This window comes from Mesitornis unicolor, unplaced genomic scaffold, assembly GCF_000695765.1.
Source record: "Mesitornis unicolor isolate BGI_N332 unplaced genomic scaffold, ASM69576v1 scaffold1084, whole genome shotgun sequence".
Lineage (NCBI taxonomy): Eukaryota > Metazoa > Chordata > Aves > Mesitornithiformes > Mesitornithidae > Mesitornis > Mesitornis unicolor.
The window spans coordinates 50606-59780 of NW_010177828.1; the positions used below are offsets into that span (position 1 = coordinate 50606).

The following is a 9175-nucleotide window of genomic DNA, read 5'->3' on the forward strand; positions in this document are numbered from 1 at the left end:
ACATATCTGCTTCAGCTTTTCAATCAGTTTTTGTGGTTATTGGCTGGCTTCATTGAGTTGGATGGATTTGTTGACAGGAGATAAGTGTTACAGTATCCTGCAGAGTCTAGATACCACTTCTGAACTTTGTCAAAGAAATTGCATTTTTTTTCTAAAAGAGGACAAAATAAAGAACCTGTAATACTCTAGAGTATTAGCTAGTCTGTCATTCATCATATCCCAGTGAAGTATGAGCTGACCAGCAGTTGGCAGTTTAAAGAAGCCTGTGAAAGATTTTGAAGGTGTTGCTCTTATTGTAAATTCCTTGTATCTTCCCTAGAGGGAATTCTGCGGTCTTTCTGTAACATCTCGTGTCAAAACAAGCTCAGCTGCTGGTTATAGCTACAACTTCTTGCTTTTCCAAGGCCTAATAGTGCAAGTTATAATAATGCAAGCCTTAAAATTTGCTCTTTTTCTGCCTATTAAACAGTGTATTTTTTTCTCATTAACAGTTTGAGGCAGATTTGGTTTCTCATTTATTCATTATTTTAATGAGTATTATTTTGTATACATAATGGAGAAAACACGTACAATTCTTAAAAGGTAAGGTATTTGACTGAGAAGGCAGTCATGAGACATGCGCAGCTTGCAACTCGAACAGTACGTCAGCTCCATGTATCGACCCTGCAGTCTAGTTGTACTACAGCATACAACTAAAATATTCTAGGCACACTTACTGACAGTAAAAGAAACTGTCTTGGACATCCCAAGAACAGGAAGGAAGGAAGGAATTCACATTCTTTTAAATAAACCACTGCCTTAAAGAAAAAATAGTTGAAGCTAACCTTGTAGGTTGTTAAACAAAATCAGTGTGCTTCTAGTATTTCATTTCAAGCTTCCTTCGAAGAGAATTTTCTCTTGAAAACAATCCTGAAGGATAATTTAATATATGGTGCCACTTTAAATCCTCTGACTGCTATAGCAGACAGTTGTTTCCTGCGTTTGTTTCTCTATTCCTATAGATATTTTTTTCCTGTTTCAAAGCACCAGTAAGCAGTCAGGGGTACGTTTTTGTGGAACACTGCAAGTAATTGGGCTTTTTTCTTGCTAAAACCTCTAACATTTGAAATGACCTGCATTGCCCACCAGATCATGCAGTTTTGTTACCATGCTTCTACTTTCACATGGAAAAAAAGTCTAGGCTTGACTCCTGTTCTTTGGCAGCACGTTCTGTGTAGAAAATTAAGTTTCTTCTGTAATTACTCTCATCTTGTGTATTACTTAGGCTTCAGAGTGCAGAGAATCTGTTTGCTGAATGTTTACATGATGTAGGTTTTTATTCCACATCCCCTACCAAAGCATCATGAGTATCTGTAGGCAATTTTATAATGTTTTAAAATGTTCTCAGAGTTTTAATTAAATTTCTAGGCAAATTCAGAAATGCATAATATCCTTATCTGAAACGTCTAACTCCTGCTAATAATAAAAATGAAACTTGTCCCAGGCCGTCTTTTTTGCTATTATAGTACTGTGTACACTTGTGGCACCGCATACTTAAAGAATTTATCTAGTCTAGCAGTATGGGCCAAAATATCATTCTTCATTCAGTTCAGGAATTCTTATACTGAAATAAAGGAAATGTTAACTGTAACTCAATTGGCTCTGTCAGTTTTTCTGTCTCCGTGTGGGTGCACAATAGATTGTCTTTTGCGTACAGTCTGATCTGTCGTTTGTATGTTCCTTATTGACTTGCTTTCATGTAAGTTGTGCTTAGATTAAAAAACCCAACCCTTTAGCCGCTGAGGTTTTTGTTAATAAGAAAAACCAATGCAGTTTCTGGGGGTTTGTCTATGGAAAGAGTTTGCTTATCAAAGCATGTGTACTCCAGACTTATTCCAGAGAAGTCTCAGAGCCAGAGCAGGCCACTTCCTCCTGGATGACTCTGGTGTGGCCATCGCTGACGCTGAACTCTGAGCTTGTAGTGGTGTCCTTGGTTTTAAGCAGAGTGGAACTTTAATAGCCAAGAGCATTCAGAAGTCATGGAAACATGCTTCCGAAATGCTTGTAAAAGATGCAGTTATCTGGTAAAAGGTAGATGACCTGGGAGAGGATGCCACTTAAGCCAGTGAGTGTCTTAATACAACTCCGAAAGAGTGGCAGGTCACTTCTTGGGGGACCTCTCTTTTGTGGATCGTGCTGTGGAGATGACTTGCTCACCAAACAGAAAAGCAGAAGGAAATAATTTTCTGCCATGCTTTTTTTTTTTTCATTTTATATCCCCCTAGCTTTAAAATACATATACATAATGGATTTTGTTTCCATTTGATGTTATACAACCAGGATTATAAAACGAGAGATGCTCAAGTTAAACAAGGGGAAGCAGGAGGGTTAACTTTTTTGGCTCTGGAAAAATTTGCCCTTTAGTTCCTTTTATAGCTGCTTAAGCACAACGTGACAGAACACCGCTATTGTCTTGAGTATGACTAAGACCAAAGCTTATTCTTAGTGCTTAAGAAGTGCTGTTAAGCGAACATGTATGAGTAATGCAAGAAGTATTTTTATAAGACTGAATGAGTTAATAAAGTGAGTTTACTGAAGAAGAAGCTTTTAAAATAAAAATTGTGCTTTGGTAGCTAGAAAAGCCTGAAAACGGATGCAGCTGGTGCAGCAGTAACTGTTGGAGCCCATGCCAGTGTGGGCACCATAGGTGGATAAATGTTAGCAACTTTTTCACTCAAAATTTCCAAATTGGTTTTGAACCTTCAAACACTGGGCAGGGAAAGCTTGTCTGAATTGGATCTAGGAGAAATGTGGATGTTGTTCACTTTGCAATTGCTAACACACAGTGAACAATATTTGAAACTTGCTTCTGCTCCATGAGCTGTCAGCTCTTGCCTCAGCAAATACTGATGCTCTGGTCCTTTAGGACATCCGTTAGCCAGGAGGGCTAAGAAAGACACCACCACCACCCCATCCCTGCCCCCAGGATAACACTGAGCCAGCCAAGACACTTTTATAGATCATCTTTTGAAAAAGAAGACTTAGTTCTAAGCCTAAAACAAAACTAATGTTTAATAGCCAGGTCAACAGCCGATTGAGAGCCAGTGTTCACAAGCAGAGCAGTTGCATTTTATGTTCTTACTATGGTAACTTCTTAAATTCTTGGGCTGCAGATTGGATGAGTACAACCATTTATTTTCAGACCTAGAATTTCCAAATCTCTTCTTCCTTGGAGTTACAGTGCGATGGTTTTCCTGGCCCTGGTATTTACTATTTGATTTTGGAGCTGTCTGAAGAGAAGCAGAAAATTTTAAACAGGAAAAATAGTTCCTCGAGTGATTGGATGGAGCAAATGTCCACATAAATATCTCACTTCATCCTCACCTGCTTCTTTGAAACAGGATCGTTTCAAATTTTAAATTTTAGGCTATTTTTTTCTTACAACATGCATCAGTATGACTGGATGCCAGCTGGGAGTTCGTCAGTACCTATCTTTTTTTCTGTTCTTTTTAAGTGAAATTTCCATCATCCGGATGTGGACCTAATGATGCCATTTGCAGAGTTCACCCACGTGACTCTAGAAATCCACGAGCTGAGTGCACATGCCAGCTTGCATCCAACTTTTTTCTTCTTTTCTTTTAAAAAAAAAGCCACAGGGAATGAAGAATTGGCTCGCATTTCTGCTGAGGTGTGTGGCTGAGACTGAAATCAGGTACCTGGTTGCAAAAGAATGGTTAAAAAGCCGTAGAATTGAATGTTTCCCTGTGTTAGTTCTTATCCTTTCACTGCTGAGCGCTTTAACTGGTGGAGCAGTGAACTGTGCCATGAACTGAAACTCAGTGTTGCAGCTGAGGAAAGTCTGAAAGTAGGAAAAACATTTGAGAAGTGATTTTGTGCACAATGTTTCTGTCAAATCATCTTCCTGCCCCTCCCTTTAATCTTTTTAGAGAGCATCAGTCAAAAGACAAAATTAAGAATGTAAACATAAGCTCACAAAATGCACAAAGCTGACTCAATTCCTTGTAATACTCTCGTGTTTTAAGTCTTATTTTAAACATGCAGTTGAACACTTTTGCTCCTCTTGTCGTAGCCTGCCCAGCAGCCTCCATCAAAAACAAATTCTTATTTATTCAACGTAATAATGAGAAGGAAACCCCGTTATTCCACAACCAGTCCTTGCATCTGTATGCACATTGTACATCCCTTCTGCAAAGAAATGGGGAGTAGTAGTTCAGGAAGCAGTATTGAAAAAGTAAATCTCATCATTATATTTAGCAATTAAAAAAGGACCCAGTATTCAGTGGTGGTTGCTGGTGTAATCTGGCTTTGTCCATCAAATATTGCAGTATGCAAAGCATCTTCATTCAGTTAAGAATTAAGGTTGAAGATTGCTTTTATAAGCATTCTTATATAGTCTCTAAAAAGAGGTTGGTGTTTGAAAGAATCCATTAAACCCTTCTTTTGGTTATTGTGAACAGAGAATTTTAGCACAGTTCAAAAGAAAATTCTAAATACTTTGGGGGTACGAGACCTTGATACGCTGGTTCCTGTACCGTTGTGGATCTGAGTATTGCCCAGAAAAGCTGAAGTAATAGAGGACACATGATCAAAATCCCCAGAGATGTGTAGACTCAATTCTTAAACCAATGACACGTTGCCACAATTTGTATCCTTTCACTGGTAGAAATATAATACAAACCCCAAGGAATTTACAGCAGTGCCAAAATTTTGTCCCAGTTTGACTTGGTAACAAGTCCTTTTCCGGTAACAGAGCTATAGAGAACTTGGGAAAATGCCGTAATGTGTCCCCTTACACGTTCCCCTCGAGTCTGCTGTGTGCGAGTAGTGAATGAGAGGTGATACACGTGGGGAAGATTGCCTTGGGAGCCTGACGGCAAATTTGTTGCCTCTGTGAGCAACTGCATTCTGAACCCCATTAATCCCTGAAGTGAGTTCTGGCCCAGCCCAAATGAAGAGCCGAGCTCCTCATGATCTGGTTTTTTAGGCCAGTTTTGCCTCTTTCTCTCACTCGTGTGTGCAGACGCACAGTTTCCAGCGGGAAGAGCTGCATTTGGTTTCTGAAATGCCACTCGGTTGCTCAGTGCTGATGTTGCAGCATCATTAATTGCTAATGAGAAGTGGAGGTGATATTAGAGTGTTTGGGTATGGTTTCACTGCAGAAACTTGTCACTTGCTATAAATCTGAAGTGAACAGCGTTGCCATTTTTACCCTAAATTTGCACTTTTAAGGATATTACTTTGGCTTTATTAGACATAGAAAATTGCTCAAAATATTAAGCAGAACAAATAGCAAACAGGCAATTGCTACAAATCGTTAAGTAACAGGTTTTACCGCTAATCTAAATGTTGATTACTTTGAACCTCGGCCTGAATATCAGAAGAGTTAATTACATGCAATTTACTTTGCTAAGGAGATTATATTACAACAGTAAGGACAAGACAAGCTCTGGCATGATCACAAGGGAAAGATTTACGTTTGTAACTTAACAACTAAAGAAAAAAGCCACCAAAAACCTGTGCTGATTTTTACTGAATGCTGAGATTTGGGCACTTGCATGGGAAGTTGTATCAACAAACCACAAAAACATTCTTTTTCATTTTAGAGGTGGCTGTGTTTCACGTCAGCATGAACTGATTTCCAGCAATTGTCTTGTAAACCAATCTTTAGTTGGCGACTGTTTTAATGTGAAGGTATTTTTGTTGTGAAACTCAACTGTCCCCGTGGTGAATCGGAAACTGTTGGTGCTGTTGCAGCTTGCTTGGGGTACAAACACCGTTTTCCCCAGCATCCTGTGCTCTGCCTGTCCTTGGGTTGTAAATCCTCTCTGAGGAGCGTTGGATGAAGGTTGGCTCAGCCTTTTCTACAGGCCTGAACGGGACAGCCGCTCGTTTTACTTCCCTGATACTTCCATTCGCTTTTTCAGGATAACCTCAGGAGCTGAGTTGTTGAATCCTGGCTCTCTTCACAGAGGAGCTTTCCCAAAAGATGGTTGTGTAGAACAGGGCTTATTTGCAAAGGGAGATGCCTGTTAGAGAGTGTTTTCTTTGCCTTCTGCAAGATAGAAATAAGGCGAGATTAGGCTCAAACTGAATTATCCTGAGGAAGTGCTGTCCTCTCTTACAGTGGGGAATCTGCAAGCATCCCTCCTTATTAGCCCCCTGCAATTAGCCAGTATAAAAACTCTTAAATGATGGTGGAGCGGATGTGAGCTGTGTGCGAGTTACATGTAACGTGGATGCTGTGATGGCTAAACCTTTGGTCGTGGTAGCAAGGATGGAGCGGTGCGTTCTGCAGCTGCAGCCTGCTCAGTGCATCCCTGAGCTGCTTACGGATGTATTGATTCCTAGGAGTTGCAGCAGCCGTGAGCAGGTACCCAGGCTTCTCTGTGCACTGCAAAGCTGGTGCTTAATAGAGCATTTCATTTGCAAAGTGTGTGAGGCTCCTGAGAGCCCTAAAGGAGAGATCTTGAAAGATACTCCCAGTCTGGCAGCCATACAGTTGATGAAGCCAAGGTATTTTGTTCCTGCTGTGTGTGCTGGTATTCGTGCTTGAAATCTGACATTAATCTATAGGCGGGTGTAAATTGCCAAGTTTTATCTTGAACAAGCTGATAGAATTTGGGGTTTGAGGTTGCATTTGTGATGTGGAGTTTGATTCTTGCCAGCGCTGCTCCTTTTTGGCTCAGTGACTGTTTAATTTAAGCAAAGGGCTGGTGCATTAATTCTGAGGCAGCAAAAATCTCAGTTCTGCAGGGAAATGGCTGTCAACCTATGGTTCACAAATGGCTGGGATTTCGTCACCAATATCTAGGGAGTTTCTGAAAAATTAATCTGCCAAAGGGTTACCTTTCCGTATAGTGGTCGGCATCCTTTATTTTAATATAAACCAAAGAAAAGCTAGGAAACCATTGCTTTGAAACAAACCTTATTCTCTTGTGACTGAATATATTTGTCACTGGATGTGCTCTGTTTCTCTGCTCTGCCTCCAAAAGTAGTGAGGAGTTCCTTGCTCAAGCTTTTGCTGCTGGCAAGGCTGTCTTAACTCTTCAGATGTGCTGCACAAATGGGTTTTTAGTCAGGATTTTGGGTGTACATTGTGCAGGGAAAAGATGGGGAACAACCGCAGTGTCGAGTTAAAATAAGACGGCTTGTTTTGCTTACAACATAAAGAGCAGTTGTTTTTTAAAAGCAGAAAACAAATCCAGATCTAAGACCTCCCAGCTGATTTTTTTCTCCTTTTCTAAACATGACTAATTTTGACTAGTTGAAACAGGAACACAATGAGGCACTAAAAACGTTAGAGCAGCGCACTGCTTACGCCGATCAGTGTTTATGTGGGAATAGTGCAAACAGAAATAATTGTGTAATTTTACTGAAACTGTAAGGGAAAAGGTTTTTGTGTTTCTGCTGAGCTCCCACGCTGCCTTTCCTTACCTGCCCCTGCCCAGCAAGAACCGGCTGCTCCTGGCCTTGCACTCGGGTTGCATTTGCAGTTTATGGTTTCAGAGCTGCTTCCAGGGCACAGAGATTTCCTGGTGCCTGAACAAAGCAGTGATTTTACGTGCAGTTTCTTCTAACTGTTTCTAAAAGGGCCAGGCAGAATCTCCACATCACTCCAGTTGTAGGAATATTCATAGGTGAAGTGTGAGTACGAATCACTTTGTTACTATGCGTTTGCACAGAGGAAATGCATTTATCCGCTTGCAAGTAATCTGGAAGGGAAAAAACCCCAAACAACCCATCAATCTGATCCAATTTCCAAAATATGTTTAGATGTGATCAAGGAAGGCAAGCGTTAAAGGGAGGAATGCAAGTTAACTGGCAGCAAGGGTGAGAAGTAATTGCTCAAAACCAGTGGTTCTAAAGGGATTTTATGAAGACTAAAGCTAGGCCTGGTTCAGCCTTACGTTTTTCTCTCTGATTTCAAAATAAATCACTTCTGTGAAATGTGCACATTACATGGAGATTGGCTGACATGGGAGGTTGCACATAGCTGTCTCCATTCCTCGGTACACTGGGCCGTTTGTAATAATGGGTTTTACTGTAGATAAATACGAGATCATGTGTCTGAAAACAGAAAGCAAATTCTTTGTGTAAAGCAGCATGTCTGTATCCTGACAAATGGCCATTGGCGAAACGGTCTCTTGAGTGCTGCAGCAATTGACAGCGAATTTCAGTGCTGTACTGACAAAATTAGGGAGATCCTTACACGGCAGAACAGACACGATGAAGAGTAGGGTGTTGGTTTGCTTTGGATATTGTACTTAGGAGATCTGTAATGGGCTGTTGCCTCCAGTTCCCATGCCTGACTTTTCAACAACCTTTCTAAAGTACAGATGATGTTTAGAGAAAAACCACCAAAATTCTCTTCGTGCTGGAAGAAAATTCTTAGGGAGAAAGTTAGAGGGCGTTCTGGCTTACCAAAAAGGATGGAGATGGGTTTGATTGCAGCATGCTCCCGCGGGAGGAAAAGGCCTGGTTCCAAAGGACTTGTACGTGGCTGAATACCAAACGCAACTCGCTGAGTACCACGTGGGGGCTACAACGTGAAATTCTGCATGTTCTGGTGTCATGTGAGATAAGACAAATGGCACGGTTGTCCATTCCCTCTCTAGATTCGACTGACCTGAAAACTGCCCTGTAGTTTCTTTTAAATATGTTCCTTGGTAGTTTGGGTTTTTTTAAGTAAATGAATACATCTAGATCTGTTATACAAGATTTATCCATAACAGGGCTATCTTTTGTAGTATTTTGAATTTACTGTTAGCTGTAATGTTCCTTGAACATAACCGTAGACCCACTTCTTTTCTTTCTTTCTCTTCTATGTACTGTTCCCGCTTTCTTGGAGAATATTTGGGTCGGAGACTTTCATATGCAGCTTGAAGTTTACCACATTTCTTTCTAAAATTAACTGTTACTTTCTCATAAATTATGTATTCAGACTTTAGTCAAGGGATTTGAAGATATCCCTGTGTTACTGGCTAGGCCCTTCTAGCTAACTGTATTACAGAATTAAGTATAAATAAAATGCTGTGTTACAAAGTTATGGTGTTTTGTTTTGGCTGCTGTTGAGTTGGTGAAGGTCACTGTTCTGTAGTCCTTTTGGGAGACTTCCACAAATGCACAGTTTTTAATCAAACTTATATTAAAGGTGGGGGGAACAAAGTGGCAAGAG

At 40.5% G+C, this 9175-nt stretch overlaps 1 protein-coding gene across 1 annotated transcript in view; it reads left to right on the forward strand.

Moving 5' to 3' along the window:
- Positions 1-9175, forward strand: part of WHSC1 (Wolf-Hirschhorn syndrome candidate 1) — a 59450-nt gene that overhangs the window by 37330 nt on the left and 12945 nt on the right. The gene's annotated exons all lie outside the window — the stretch shown is intronic.